The sequence below is a fragment of the Athalia rosae genome, chromosome 3 (genome assembly GCF_917208135.1).
Source record: "Athalia rosae chromosome 3, iyAthRosa1.1, whole genome shotgun sequence".
In the NCBI taxonomy this organism is placed as follows: domain Eukaryota; kingdom Metazoa; phylum Arthropoda; class Insecta; order Hymenoptera; family Athaliidae; genus Athalia; species Athalia rosae.
Window position 1 is genome coordinate 22,720,123 of NC_064028.1, and position 15,749 is coordinate 22,735,871.

At 41.5% G+C, this 15,749-nt stretch overlaps 1 protein-coding gene across 5 annotated transcripts in view; it reads left to right on the forward strand.

The window, feature by feature from the left end:
* The first annotated feature begins 792 nt into the window (after positions 1 to 792).
* LOC105683833 (glutamate receptor ionotropic, NMDA 2B) overlaps positions 793 to 15,749 on the forward strand; it is a 91,439-nt gene continuing 76,482 nt past the window's right edge. For 4 of the 5 annotated variants that reach the window (XM_048651757.1, XM_048651758.1, XM_048651759.1 and 1 more), the window contains exon 1: positions 793 to 1,239. The gene's annotated coding sequence lies outside the window, so the exon portion shown is untranslated. The remainder of the gene's footprint in view (positions 1,240 to 15,749) is intronic. The other variant, XM_048651755.1, reaches the window with a different exon arrangement.

Below are 15,749 nucleotides of genomic sequence, written 5' to 3' on the forward strand. Positions count from 1 at the left end.
GAGGTTTGAGGGAAAATTGGTTCTCGTGTGATCGCGGCAGTATATGCGAAACGCGAAACGCATCGCGAAAATTAATTTATACCTTTCGTTGAGTTTATCGTGAAAAAATTGACGGAAACATATGCGTACGGAGTGTATCGTTATACACACAATTTTTAACCGGAAAGGATCATAGTGCCAAACAGTATTTTCATCTCTTTATTAGTTCACGTCGGTATTTTTTACCTCCTTCGACTACGGGCACCGGTTTTTTTTTTTTTTTTTTATTTACTTTTAATGAAATTCTACAAAGCGCTCTAGTTACTCCAGCAGTCCCGTCGTTTCAGTCGACTTGAACGAAACTTTGATTTCCGAGATATCAAATGCATTTCAAAGAAATTTCACGCCTTTATGGCCGAGCCACGGTAGGACAGCGAAAGAAAAGTTTCCTGCCAAGTATTTTGATTTTTCCCTTATTTCGGTTCACCAGTAAGTGACCCGGTCGACTTTTCCGGGTTCCATTTCGAGTCGAAAGAACTCAGTTATAGGATTTTCTTTTTTTTTTCCCTTCATTCTTGCCCCTTTTTCGGTTTGCATCCATGCAAAGCACTAATGTCTAAGATATGGAGTACGGAGATGCGGTTGGGAAAGCAAAGTGGTGTCGTCGTATCGGTCGGCTGATTTTGGTCTTCGAGGAGGTCCTCGGGATGCTCGGGACATCCTGGTGACTGAGCGCCTGCGCCCGCACCTCATCCAGTTGGAGACGTAGCCAGGACTTTTGTCCGTTCAGTTCAGTTGAGCTTCGTGCGCGCCGAAGCTCTATCGCCGGTTTTTTTGAGCCATGCTTTTGACATTCAATGATGAGAGTTTCCGGTAGTGGGTGTAACCGTATCGGTTGAACCAAGGAAGAACAAGAGAACCAAAAAAAAACGTTCATTAAAATTCCCTTGATCAGGAATGACGATCCTCGACAGCTGTCGTGGCTCATAGGAGTTATCGCGATTTTTTTGGTAAACTTAAACGTAGTTTGAACTAGAGTTTGATAGGAATTTTCAAATTTTTTCTCCCATCCTCCCCTCTATTCACCACTGCGAAGTACGAAGCATAACACAGTGGTTTAAACGCGCCGCAAAAAAAGTTTTGGAAGTTTACCAACGATCGAGATGGGAATTTAAGAGCATCGAAGAATATCCAGTATACGTATATGTGTATATGTATATCATAGCTTTACCAATTTTTCTGCGGACCAATACCTACTGTGTAAGTTATACGGTGGGTCTCATCGATTCTCCTTTTTTGCTAGTAGAAAAAATAAAATTTTCACACAAATATAGTTTTCATTTCACAACCAGCGTGCGCTTTTCCCCATATGTTCCGTACGATGTCTTCTTTCATTTTTTCTTTCTTTCTTTCTTTCTTTTCTCCAATCGTGTAATTTTGGAGATCTGGAAAGATAATTTTTCTACCATGTAGATTGATGTACACAAAAATTATTCCAACTTATATTTATTCATGGCGTTTCCGTCGCGCATCAGCTAAGCGAAGATAAAAACTTTATGGGTATAAAACTTCGCTGCAAAAAAAAGAGGAATTCTCGAGACGGACTAACAAGATTGAAATTCGAATATATTTTTTCAAAAATATATTCTCAGTTTTTCCATGTTGTTGTCGAAGTAGAAAGGCAATTCGGGCAGTCAGGGAAAAGATTTCATTTCATTCCAAGTACAATTGTACTCATCATGGTTCGAGTAATGAGGGTTGCACGGGGTAGCGAAGGATTAACAAACTTACCCTAAATTTCCTCCTGCGACGATCTGCCTGACGAATGACGTGAACCTAATTCTGTAAATTCTTTTCCGACGGTCGTACGGTCGGTGTAAAGGGTGACGTAGATACGTTCTTTTGGGTAGGAAAACGTTTGACACACTTTCCATGCGAAGGAAGCGCGGCGAATACGATACGGTTCGATACGTTGGAAGTGAGAAGCCGTTATTATCATGGGGAAATAGCAATTGACTAGGCGATATGGACGTTGTGGCGTTGCGGAAGGGTGGATGGAAAAAAAAAACAAATGTAAGAAAAAAAGCAATCGAAGAAAAGGTGACATTCTACCTGCAGCAGGGAGGCAAATAGCCCTTCCAAGATCGCCCAGAGGACTATGAAACTTTGACCAAAAGGCAAAGGCAGCGGTGCGATTTTCGCACACCGGGACACACACGTATGCGATCCGTACATGTATCACCGATACAGAGGCATAGCCTGCAGCTAGCTACTGAACTCACGTTCTCTTGATCCCAGGGATCCCAACGATCCCCGTGCGATCCCCACACGCCCTAAGGTGAGATTCGATCTCAATCTTCATCCCTTTTTGACGAAACGCGAAACGGAGGAACACGACATATACCTATATTCATGAATTCATACGCATACGTTTATATTTAGACCCCAATTTAAACGTAGTGTTCGAGTGTTGTCTATTCGGCTTGACAAAAAAAGACAGTCATTTACGGATGGGTGGAAAATTCGATCCATTCGGTCTGGCGATACACCGGAGCTGATCGTTGTTAAGAGGATCCGCGGTGTTCAATCTCCTCGAAAATTGGCCTCGCCAGCGCCGAATGAATTTTGATACACGAACACCTGAATCCCCGGTGTTCGTAGGCGAATTTTGAAATTATTTTCCAAATATACGTCGCGTCGCCTCAACGTGGCCGGTCATGTTTCTCCCACTGCCAAAACTTGTTGATTCGCAATTGAAGAAAATTCATCGTAGTCATCCTTCAAGTGTTTTTGACACGTCAATTTTCACGGAAGTAAAACTCGGTGAGCAAGTTTCTTGCATTAGGTACATCTCGCCAGGATTCTTTCCGAAAAGAAATATTCGAGATAGTATTATGTATCACCTCCGCTGTTCTCCTAACCAACCGTTATTCATTCTCGTTGTCAGTTGGGATGTCCCCGCATCTGGTCTTACGCTACGTGCACAACTTCCGCGTCTCCTTCACGGACGTGTTTCCCTTCATACTCTCACATACGCGTACGTTACATACAGCCGAGTACATAGGTAGGTATCTAAATGCGATGACAGATATGGGCAACCAATATTCTTGAGGCCAGTGAACAAGCCGAAAGCGCCCTATATTTCCGAGGGATGACACGACGAGGTGTAGTTACGTGGTGAATATATCGCGTGGACACAAGACCCGTCGGATAGTTAGAAACTATAAGATGGTCCCGCCGTGGTTTGTCGGGATGGTATAGCGTCCCCCGTTTAGTACGTTCAAACATGAGCGTTGCCAGGGTAAATTCTGCTTTTCATCAGATCCTTTCTTCCGTTAAAACGCAGAAACTACCGCACAACGTTGTAAAGGACCCGACCGGTCACACCGGTTGCAATTTTGATTCGGATTCGCTCGGTGCCGCAGTAATGAAAAGCGGTTCCTCAATTTCGTAAATGGAGACTCCACTCGTTTCCGTGTAATTATAGTGCTGTAAAAAGCTGCGAAGTAACTTTTTTTGAGCACGCTGTAAGTTTCAACAAATTGTTATTTATCTCGTTGAAAAAAAAATATCCTCGTCGCAGTCTAGCAGTTTTCAGCGAGTCGTTGCGAGACCGGAGCTCGCAAACCGATGAGACAAAGACTGCTAAAGTATAACGTGACTGCTCCGCGGAGTGGAAAATTAAAAAATTCTCTTTCCCCGGGGTCGCGTGAGACTTGATCATACCGGCCGGAAGTCAAATTGACCTCTTTGATGAGAACGATGATGCGATCGGTGAAGTTTGTACGCCCGGTTAAATATCATTTTGTCATTATTCGGAGTTTTCGATTTTTACGCCTGGTGATGGAACGAATACCTGCCCATGTACGGTTCGAGAGATGTTCTGGCACCTATCGTTGGGTAGCCCAGGCGTATTTTTTTCACTTCGACCGGCCAATACTCGGAATCTCTCTGAAATCGATCAAAGAAAATAAATCTGAACCGTATAAGCTAGCTACTCCGGGATGACGTAAATGCTCACTTTCTTTTTTACGAGGGTGCGAAGCTCCAACTTATTGTTGCCGTTTCGCTACTGCAGTTTCCGCAAAAGTACAACCGATTGTATGTCAAGTTTCATTTTTTTTTCCCTACAAATTGATATTTTTTTCGCTATATTCTCGAAACGATCATCCGATAAATTAATTACCAGATCCGTTGAAAAATAATTCTCGTTCCAACGTATTCAAAACTGACTTCCTATAGCTCATAATTAATCCATTTTATGTATATTAAATTCAGCGTCGTTCGTCAAAACGCGATGAATCAAAGTTTCGAAAAGCACACCTCTGAAGTCGCTCGCAGCTATCTGGTCTGCAGCTTCGTTAGCAAACACATTCCATCTTGTCAAAAGCTACGGGGCAAACATAAGCAATTAATGAAGTGTGCCGCGGAGTAAAACGTCGCTCGGTTGTATAACGCGGTTAAATTAATGAGCGGGACAGTCGCGCAATGAGCGATTAGCCCAGTGGCAGAAGTAAGTCGTGGGACTTCACGCTCTGACGCCTGACTGCGCGAGGATGTAAGCGAATATCTCGTCGCCGTAGACCGCTTGAAAATTTCCTACCGCTGAATAAAAGTTGGTATTAAAACTTAAGGCTCTGAATTATCCCGCGCTTCCATTTTCTTCTATTTCAGAATTCACGCCGCTTCCTTGATCCCCGATGAACCGTATTACTCTGACGTTACTTCGTCGTGAGCGTGATAAAAATGGCGTTCGTTGTCCTGTTCTGTTTTGTTCGCGGCGTTGTGAAAAGTACATCACATCGTCTTTAACCTGTTTGCTGCGTCGACTCGAGAGACTTGAAAATGGTTTCAGATCCGGCAGACTATGAAAAAAAAAAATAAAAATCGACAGCCAAAAACTAAGCTCGCAAACCTTGGGTAGGCTTTTAAGAGCTGAGAGAATACATTGTCGGAGTTTCAAACTTGAATCCCGACTTACGGCGACGGTATATATGCACGTGATATAAAAACCGCTGAAAATCTTCCCTCGTCTGAAATACCTGCGCTCAATATTTGGTAGCGCGTGTGTGTCACCTGAAACCATCAAGCCCGCGTACGTACAAAAAGAAGGAAATAGAGAGGCGAAAAAAACATGGGAGAAAAGCTTGAAGGAAGAATATATTCTGAAAAAAGAGAACAAAACGGAAAAAAATCGCGTGAAATTTGTGCCAGTCTGACGATTAATGGTAGGATTTTTGAACCCCGTCCTCGGGTCGTGAGTTCGTCGTTATATTCTCTGGGTTGGCTGAGTTGTTATGCCTTATGCTGCAACGGCAGGAAAGAAGCTTTGAGCAGACGTGACGGGCAAAGTGCGTTACGTAGCGAAATAGTGTTGAAGCTCATGTGAAATACTGGGGTGGGAAATGGGCTTTAGCTATAAATGTTTCGGAGCTTTTCCTTCCCGTGAAAAATAAAAAATCTCTTTGCTTCGCTTCCGAGCAAGTCCTCTGTCGTATGTGTTATGTATATACAGGTACATATGTACGCGATGGACTGTTGATTTTATAGAAATGCCGACCACACGTATCAGATTCAGGGAGTAGTCGCTGCTTTGTCGGACAAGTCGGACAGCTGACAACGTATTTTCAGCTACGGCTTAGCGCCGGGCATGGTAAAATAGAGGAAAATGTATGAACAAAAAAAAAAAAAAACTTGGTAAGGAAGAAAAAAAAAATATATATATTTGAAGAAAACGGGAGAAAAGGATCAAGGGACCGGTTTCCCCCGCTTGGAGCTTTTTCCGAGACTAGTTTCGTCCGTTTTTCCGAACACGGTTCGGATTATAGAAGCCTCCCTAACGTCAACGGGAGATGACATATTATGCAGGTATATAATACATATCGTATGGCGTCGAATAATTTTGTATTGTTGCCTCGGGTCACCCTGGTTATCATCTCGTCTTACGATGTTCGAGCAAATAAAAAGAGGATAAAAAAAAAGCTCGGATGGATCCTGTCCTGCCTAATCGTCATGCAAGCTTTTTTCTGACCCTTGTCTATTTGAAAAAGAAGACCAAGTAAATCCGAGACAATTATCGAGTATTTTGTTGATCTTTCCGTATTCATGAGGCCGTAGAATATGTATTAGAGTACGTGTGCTGAAAAGTAACACGTATTTCAGACTGCGGAAGCTTGACTCGGACAAACAGTAGACGTGTGTGTACAGTTGTTGACTTGTGGCTTTCTTGTTTTTGTTATTTGATTTTCACTTCGGAACTGTATCGCGATACACATCAAACTTCCGCGTCTCTGGTACGTCCGGAGAACGCCTGAAACACTGGATCTCTAAACTTTCCTACTTTTACGACATCAAAAATGAGTATTTGTATCGAACAAAAGATGTACGTACATCGAGACGTCTTCTCCCGACTACTGTAGCTATGTCCTTTATTTCGAAATATATCACGGTCCTTTTCAAAACTTGGCAGAAATTTTACAAGAATTAGTAAACCTTGTCAACGTTTACGTTCTACCAGGACGAACTTGGGGGATAGCAATGGTCTTGACAGATGACATAGAAAAGCTTTCGGGTGTTCAGCTGTCAGCTTTTGCTTATTCGTGAAGTAAAATAACTTCAACACTTCTTACCGGTTATTAATTAGTTTTATATTTTGGTCTACATTCATTTCGTCCAAATTAGGATAAATGGATTCGTTACATTTTTCGTTCAGAAATCTTTGTGCGAAATTGCGAATTACTCAACAGTTAAAAATCAGAGTGATAGTTGGTTCGCTTCGTCGAGTCATTTTGCAAAATGATATGAACAATAAAAAGAAGAGGCACGAATATTCGATTCATTTTTTCCATATCACGAGTATAGCTGTATACAGGGTAGCGAAATACGAAATGATATGCAAATCATCGAAAACCCTTTATCATCAGGCGTTGTTTATTGCGCGTACTTTATGAGGGTAAATTCGAATAATGTCTGAGCCGATGGTATTCCGAGGGGTGCCGCGGACCCTTTTTTGGTTGGAAAAACGCACTTGGACAACCGTTCGTAGCTTAAGGTACATTTCCAAGAAGCTATAATTCATGATTGCCACAACTAAATGACATCCCAAAAATGCGAGAAAAAAAAAAAATCATCCCGCATCTGGTCTTTGGGGGGAGGGAGACCCTCGTCTCCTCGTAAATCCCTCATCTTTTTTACGCTGTAAAACAAAGCAAAAAAGAAAAAAAAAATCAAATCCAATTTCAACCAAATGAGTGTCTGTCGGAATATATTCCAGAACCTAGAATATATCGAGGGACGAGACAAAAGGAATGTATGTATTATGAAAAAAAATATTTCGCCCGACCCATCAAGCTCTCATGTTTTAGGTGGTAAGAAAAGTCTTCGGATTTTTCGAGACGATTTCACGACAGTTCGCTAAAACATCCCATTAGATTCCTTCCTGCAACGTGAATCAGCCTTTATAAATATTTTATTCCCGGAATACAGGGGTAGCGGTGGGATGAAATGAAGGTAATACGTTGGGCGAACTAAGAGGAAGGTTTTACGGAGGGTATTGCCCCATTAACAGTCTAGTGACGTAACTCTTTTCGGTTAGAAGTGTCTCGTGTTTAAGCAAAGTACATGTTTATATTCCTGGGCTTGTTTGCTTCTCGTTTTACGCGTACACCCAAAGTACCCATCCTCGAAAGGGTGGCGACTAATTCTTTTTTTTCATACTTTTTACTTTTCTTTTTTTCTGTCTCTCGCGGTTACGTGCACTTGTAACCCCCGTTATGTCCGTAAATATGTTTTCACGTGTATTAAAATTGTACATTAGAATTGTACATTGAAATTTCCACTCGTTATACAGATCGGAGTGAAGTAATGTTCATTTCACGCGTCGGAAGAATCGAATCGACTTTCTGAATATACATGGGCAACTCATGCGAATCTGAATTATTGGTTTTTTAAATTCGACAGCTGATGCACTCGAATGTACGTTCGCATTTCATTCGTTCAAACTATCCCGGCGATGAGCGTGAAAAATTTATCGAACGTTGTTCAAGGTATCCATCGGATGCCGGTAAATTTATAATTTCACAATCGCCATGAGAACTGTAGGGTGAATAATTGAATACAGGACTTTGATTTTCCAACGGTAACTTAACGCACGTGTATCGAGAATCGACGGTATTTACCGAGTGCGAGGAAAAGGAAACTTTTGCAATCAGATTGAAAAGCTCTTCTTCCTATAAACGCGAAGGATTAAGACGGTTGACGTTGAGTGGGAGCTGAGACAGAATTCTCCGAATTTTGCGATCAAAGTAATTTCGGGTTACTTCTGATTGTTTGCAATGCTTCGAGCTCGATTAAACTTGCCGTGTGATTAATCCTCGCTTATCACGGATTCTGATTCATAAAGTAAACGTTCCTCAATCGGGCCAGACGAAAGTTGGTTTCGAAGTAGCCGCGAATTTTCTCATAGATTAAAGTTTTTCTTCGCCATTTTTGCGCTTGTACAGATTAGACGGAGAAATCGGATGTTGTACTGTTTGGAAATGGCAGTTTTTCTTCATCGGTTTGATACCTTTTCTGATTTTCGAGCCTCAACAAACATTTGTGATAACTTTATCATTAGCCATCGATTAGACTCTAGGGAACATTGGGAACGGGTAATATAAAGTTTCTTGACGATAACAAGTCGTCGAAGAAATATCATGCAACAACTTCCCCATATCATTCGATTAACTTCACGTGTTGAAAATGGCTCCGCGTACTGAGGCATCTGTTGAAGGTTTTCCAATACTTTCCGACTCCCGTCCGTACAACTGTGCCACAAGGTTTTAGAATCTAATAAACAGACACCATATAACTGCGGAAAAGTGTCTTCGTTATACTTGTTGCTACTTTAGTTAGTGAGTATTTTTCTCCACTGACGATTATAATGGAGAAAGTTGTAAAGCCATTCGATTACGTCTTTGAACGTTGAATTTCGTTTCATGGATATCAGAACGCGCGTTTGACACGAAGTAGCTTGGCACCAACGCCATTGAGCGTCTGCGTTCGGTGTAGATCACAGATCACGTTTATCGGCTCGTCAAATAACAATGTACAACGTATTGAAGCGCTGGACCAATATACCATGTGGGACGTGATTTCGTACGTGCTTGTATACTGTCAAAACTGTTATCTCTATGCACTACATGCCTGATCACAACCTATTCGACCGTCCGTTCAAACAACCGATATGCATCTATCATTGCCCAATAGCCACGAATACGTACTCGTCGATCCATCGTGCTACCATATAGAATCGTGGGAAGTTCCCCGGAGTGGGAAGTCCCTTCGGAGAAACTGTCCGGGATGAATTGGAAACTTGTGTCGTCGATTTTTGACGTCGCGACAATAATTAGCGTAGAGTTTGACAATAAGTTCGGGTTGCAGAATCGGTTGGCGAAGCTCGACAGAATTTCGTGTTCGTACGTTTCAGCAATAGTTGCAATGATTTTCCATATTTGCTATAGAATTACGGGCACAGGTACGGGGACGGGATTCCCATGCCAACGGGAGTTGGATGATCAGACTTTGGCTTGTACGTTTATTTACATTGGAATTCGAACTTGTTGGACTGTGAAGATTGAACTTCCGCTTGACGGTGAGCTTTGACTACCGCACATGTAGCATGTACCTACATAAACCACCTTTCATATCTACGAACCGTATATTTATCGGTTTGATGTATCGCGGAATATATCGCGAAAACGCGATCAACGGTACTATGGGTAGGTACAGGTCTTCTGGTGTTTTGTATTTCATTCAAGATCGATGGACTCCCAACGTCAACTTTCAATCGACCAATCAATCATTGTTTCCTAGACCCACGGTAAATTACGATACACGGTACATCGTGCGGTTCTTCGTTCGGAACGAATGATGGAAAAATTTGGAATCAAAAAAATCATGTTCAGCGTTACACGTAATTAACTCCCCCAAAATGATCTTCGAATCTTTTACGACAAGCACGAATTAAATTTGCGGTGAAACTTTTCTCTAAAAAACGTACTCGTGTTTTCTCTATTTTGAGAGTAAAAAAGTTTCCGAATGAATAGACTTGTTGATTACTGAAACGATTCAATTTTACCTCTGCGTATACTTTGTGAACAAAAATTATTATTCAACCCAACCCGAGGCCCTGTGGCCTTATCGAATTTTAGTAACAGTTATGCGTAGACGTGGAAATATTCGCGATAGAAAATCGAGTGCGAAAAACATTTGAGAAGTAGAAAAATTCCGTCGAGCATAGCACGAGGTATATTCGAAATATTTTTTGAGATCGCCGCGTAATCGGATCATGTAATATATAGTGGGGTGGCAAAAAACACTTTCCCAAATTGGCGACGGCTGCGTATAAGGCATCACTTGCAATCAGTCGGATGATACATCGAGAAGAACGAAGACCTCATTTTCAGATTCTTGGAATCCCGCAATTATTTTCAAATGTCGTTACGTGTTTTCTTTTCGAACTTTACTCGATCCGCTTAGTCTATCTCGGTACGAGTAGGTAAGTGCGCGAAATAACGAGGCGTGTCTTCTCTCAGAAAATTTGCGGAAAATTTCGGATGAATTCATATTATCGGGTGAAGTAATAAATGTGTATACGTGTACGTTCGAGAGTACTTAGCGTTTGGTGACGTTTTCTTTTCTTGCATCATTTCATCTTTTGACCTCGTTCGTTTTGATTTTATTCTTTCACCCCGCGTCTTTGCTCTTTCTGATTTATTTAAAATTTTTTTCTTTTCATTTTTTTTTTCTCAGTCTCAATTTTATGCCGAGTTCAGATTACGAGCGCCAATGTAAACGCAAGATGCATACAAGAGAGTTTCTCCCTCGATCGAAGCGTGCAAGGATGCGTCCCCTTAGGAAATTCGTTGCTGTACAGAGCGTCCTCCGTATTAAACCCAACGTCGTAATAGGGAGCTGGTGTTTGTACGGTATCATGGTCTCATTAAAAACTCTGCTCTCCGGTGCATGATATAATACTTTGAACTTTCGTACCGTACAGCTCACAAATCATGAATTAATTTTCGTATACGTACACATATAATAACAGTGACTTGCTCGGTTTTGAAAGAGTGTTAAAAGATATTACCCTTTCATGGACGACGTACGTTGTCTCGTTCCTCGGTGAAAAAAAAAAAATGAATAAATGAATAAATTCCAGGTATATCTGTCAAATGAAGTTAGTTAGGTAGATCGGATTTTAAAAACGAGTCTCCGAGGGTTGTTGAGATCTCTATTTGCTCAGGGTCGATCGAAACCTCGAAAGTTTTTTTTTTTTCTCCCTTCATTTCTTCAAGGGAATACAACACGAGAGAATCGTCGCCGGGGCATAATTCGTTGAAATTTGCTAATGAAACGGAAATTTGATATGCAAATCGGAAACAATGACGTATGTATCGGCCTGGGGTGGATTATGTCGAGCAGATTAGCGACTGGCAAGTCGACGCCAGGGTACATATACGTATACGTGTATACCCAGTCTTCTATTATACCTCATGACTTATGGTTTCAAACTTTGAAACGCGACTGCTAATTCACCGCGCGTCGGCTGCCAGAATCTTCAGAGCTTAGAAAGTGGAAGCCGCGAGTCCACAACCGCAGCACACAGTCCCGAGTAAAGGTGTAACGTACGTACATACGAAAGGGTACACCGTTTATACAAAGAATGCAGCGAAATGTTTTCATTGAGATATGAAATGAGGGCGCGGCAGCCGAAATTCTTCGTGACATGCTATGCGAGGTTTTGCATGAATAATAATGAAATGCAAATGAAATATATCTGAGAATTGAATAGCGGAATTTCGACGGGGGTATCCTACTGTGTACCACGTGTTGTTTTCATTTCTTTACTTTTCAAGTATTGGAAAAATGTATGGTGAAATACAAATACCGTGCACGTATCGTGAATATATTTTACGTGACTCTATGCGTGGAATATTATTTTTACGATTTTTTTTTTTTTCTACGAAAAATTGAAGCAAAATGGAAAAAGAGAAACGAAATATACATAAGTTTAATGCGGTGTAGCGTAACTCGCGCTGAAAATTCCGAGCGTTGATATGTACGAAATTCTTCCAGTTCAGAAGCTCTACTTCTCCGAGCCTCAGGTCAAGATGTCGTAAAATTTTTCACGACACTTTTTATCGGATCAAAGAAACTCCCGCGCAATTGAATCCCTGTCAAGTCTGCGAAAATTCGTTTGACTATCGCCGCCGTTTACCGCTCCGAAGAAAAAGAATTTGATCGTCTCAAAAAGCAGCCCCCAAAGTTGAATAAAAAATTTACAGAAGATTGAAAGAAATTCAGATTGCTCAGAACCGATGGTAGTCTTTTTTTCATTTTTTTCTCGTCAGAAAATAAAGTCGCATTAGTAGTTTTAAAATCTCTTTACCGTTCAAGTGCAGTTCTCGAACTCTGTAAAGGTCGCTACGAGTCAAAAGTGAAATACAATTTTCCCATTTTCAGAGAACACTGATCTAATTTTTTGTCACAAAAACTAAGAACCACAAATCAACTGACTTTTAACATCTGCTCGGAAATGGCCAGTACTAACATGACGTGTATATAATACGCGTGTAACTGACTGAGTCCGAACTCATAAAAAGCCAGAGTTTATACTGCAAGTTGTAAACTCTGTCATATTATGTCACGTGCAGAACGTGTTAATTCTAGTTTTTCGAGCCGTACCTAGCTAAGCGACATAAAATTTTTAAGCCCGCCATTTTCGCGATGTTTCCGCGGATCGCGAGTCGTACACATTTTCTAGACCGCGTCCCAGATGGGATTATCTTCATCGGTTTTCGCTTCAAAAAATTTTCATATCGATCGTGAAAAATGCTTCATCCGCGGAGGTGTGACGTTGTTGATCAATTTGAATACTTAAAAATTACGCGAGAGGGATAAACGCGACAAAGGATTCCGCGAGGGTGAGGAATTTCGGCAGAGCGTTGGAAAATTGAATTACTTTTCCGGACCAATAAAAATAATGCCAGTTTCTTTGCCCCTCCGGTTTCATCCGAGTCCGGGGGGTGCAGGTACTAAATAAATAAACGACGGTCAAAAAGGACTCGTTTAAATCTGCACGCGCAATTTCTGTGCACATTCCAAAAGTGTACATGTTTGTCCCACGAATTACAGTGTGTGGGCGCTCTTATTTATTGTATAGGGAAAACGCGGAGTCGGGTCAAACCCACGATAAAATATTGCGGTGAATTCGGTATTTGAACATTTGAAAATTTGCTTAATTGCGCAGAAGATCCTGAAAGTGAGTCTCGTCGCGACGCGAATATTCGTGCGTTCTAAATCAATTTGAGCTTTTCAGAAATTCAATAAATCGTCCGTACGTAGTCGGGGTACATCCGTCAATGCGACGAGTGAAATTCTTCGAAACATTATAAGAGAATGGAATTCTTTCGGGAATGGTTATTCGAGAGCAATTGGCTTCCGTACAAAGAGCATAAAGATAATGAAATCTCCTTGGAATGTTGATAGAAAAGTTTCTCGAGTCGAGTACAATACATAAGGGAGGGATTTGAACGTGAAGTTAAAAGTAAAAGATCTCGTTCTTACGTTTCTTTTATTACAGTCGCGATGCAAGACGAACCCGAAATTGCTTTTCTCCAAGACAACGGACCGAACTGAATCCCTCAAAATATTTATGTATACCTTTTCGAGTACACATGCAGGGTTGATATCCACCCGCGTCATTATGCCTAAAACAGCGCGACAAAGGATCCGGAAATTTATTCAGCTGCTTGATCCGATTTTTTGACGTTGACACTCACGCTATTAATTATTCGATTCAGTTTCCTCTCTTTTAAACGAAGTTCCCTTCGGATTAATGAAATTATTATCTTGAGACTGTCACCTCGTCACCGTCGTTTTATTATACACGTCGAACTTGTTTCCTGCCTATCCTCACTACGTCAACGATGTTCGTCCATTACGATAATTTCAAAAAAGTTTTAACAACGTCAAATAATTCCGCACGACAAACTTCGATAAAAATTTGATGACCGAATTAATCAGGGACTATCTCGGAATCGCTGCTCGTAGCTTCAAGTATATTTTGACTGAAACGGTAACGTAAAATTTCGTTTCAAAGTTTCTGCATGAAATTTGTCGAAAAAAAGTTTCGTGTTCGATGTTTTTTCTCTCTCTTCATTTCTAATGATACGATCCACGATAAGGCGGTAGCTTCGATGAAATATGGACGCCGTGCCCGTGACTTTATTTGTTGTGAAATTCAAAAAGTACCCACACAGTGTTTTGGTGATAAACTTTTTCCCACACTCGCCCAAGGGTAGGCCAACGGTTATCAGTTTCACCTGGAAACTTGAGGGTGAACTCCCGCTATAGCTCGTGATAGGTCTTCGGTGATTTCTCAGAACTGCCCCAACTTTCAACTGTTTTGTTCCCACACTCTGTTCACACACCCCGTTTGAAACCCTCAGGCATTTGACGCAGACTTGTTTCTACCCCGAGTGTGACGGATATTTGGATCTTGATTTCGCGTAGAGCATCACTTAATGTCACGTCGTCTCGCGGCAGTCGCTGAACTTGTATCGATCCCGTCAGCAATTTTACTACCCTCCAGCTTTTATTGTCTCTTGCACAATGGTAGGGAGATTTTTGAATAGTTTTCTCATGTTTTCCAAGTGGAATATTCCAACTAAAATTATCGGTAACGGTTATTATATCTGAGGCCAAACTTCGGTGGATCTTGTTTCTATAAACAACACCCGAGACGGATATTTGTTTTTCCCTAATCTTCGACTCAGAGGATTCTAGTTACCCTGTGCAACGTTTTCACTATTCAGGACACGCCGAAAGACGTTCTACGGAATCGATAGCGCCGATTGTGATTTTCATTGTCACGAGTCACGTAGTTTGCTGCCGTTAGGGCAACAGATTGAAAATATTTTTATCGGTGAGTGTAAAATTTCCTTGTCGTTTCCACCCGACGTTTACCTTTCCGCTTCCTCTCGGTACAGGTACTTCAATTATCAGTTGCAAATATTGTTAAGCTAGAGAATTTGAAAATCGATTTGAAATGTACAGACTAGAAATATTTCGAGTGGCTTCGCTCTCCTGGGAGGGGTCTCGAGCCATTTTGTATCCGACAATTTTAGTGCCGAAGCTTCGCCAAATCGCAATCCTCCCCCGCGTTTCACCTCACTGACCCAATTGCTCTGTGTAACTACACGTGATCACAACCTGCAGCGACCTACTAACGGTGCTGCATTTTTTGTTACCATTACTAACGATTCCACGATTTTCTTAACGATTCTTTGAACCTTTAAACGAGTCGGTGGTCCATTTTCGTATGAAAATTTTTCTATTTTCTTATTCTAGTTCGATTCGTGGTATCAGAAAATTCAATCCACATCGAACCTTGTCTCTTCGACCCCGAATCCTGATTTTCAAAATTTATCTCGGACCATCGAAGAGCTCGAATAACGATATCGCAGTTTTGAATCACCTCGCAATTAGCCAAAGTTCAACGAACGTTTAGAGCGTCGTATTTTGTTGTTGGGCAGACCCCGTCGGACGTAATGGAAGTAAACCGCATGCATCATGAAGTTAGTCCGCATTTCCCTTTACAGGTATCGCAGTGTTATACTCTGTAGTTTCCAAAGCGCTGACAAGACTAGCGACTCGGGTGACCCGCCAACAGAGTAAAGAGGCCAGCTGGCGGGTCAGGGTCGCTTATGATTTCGGCAAATGTCTGG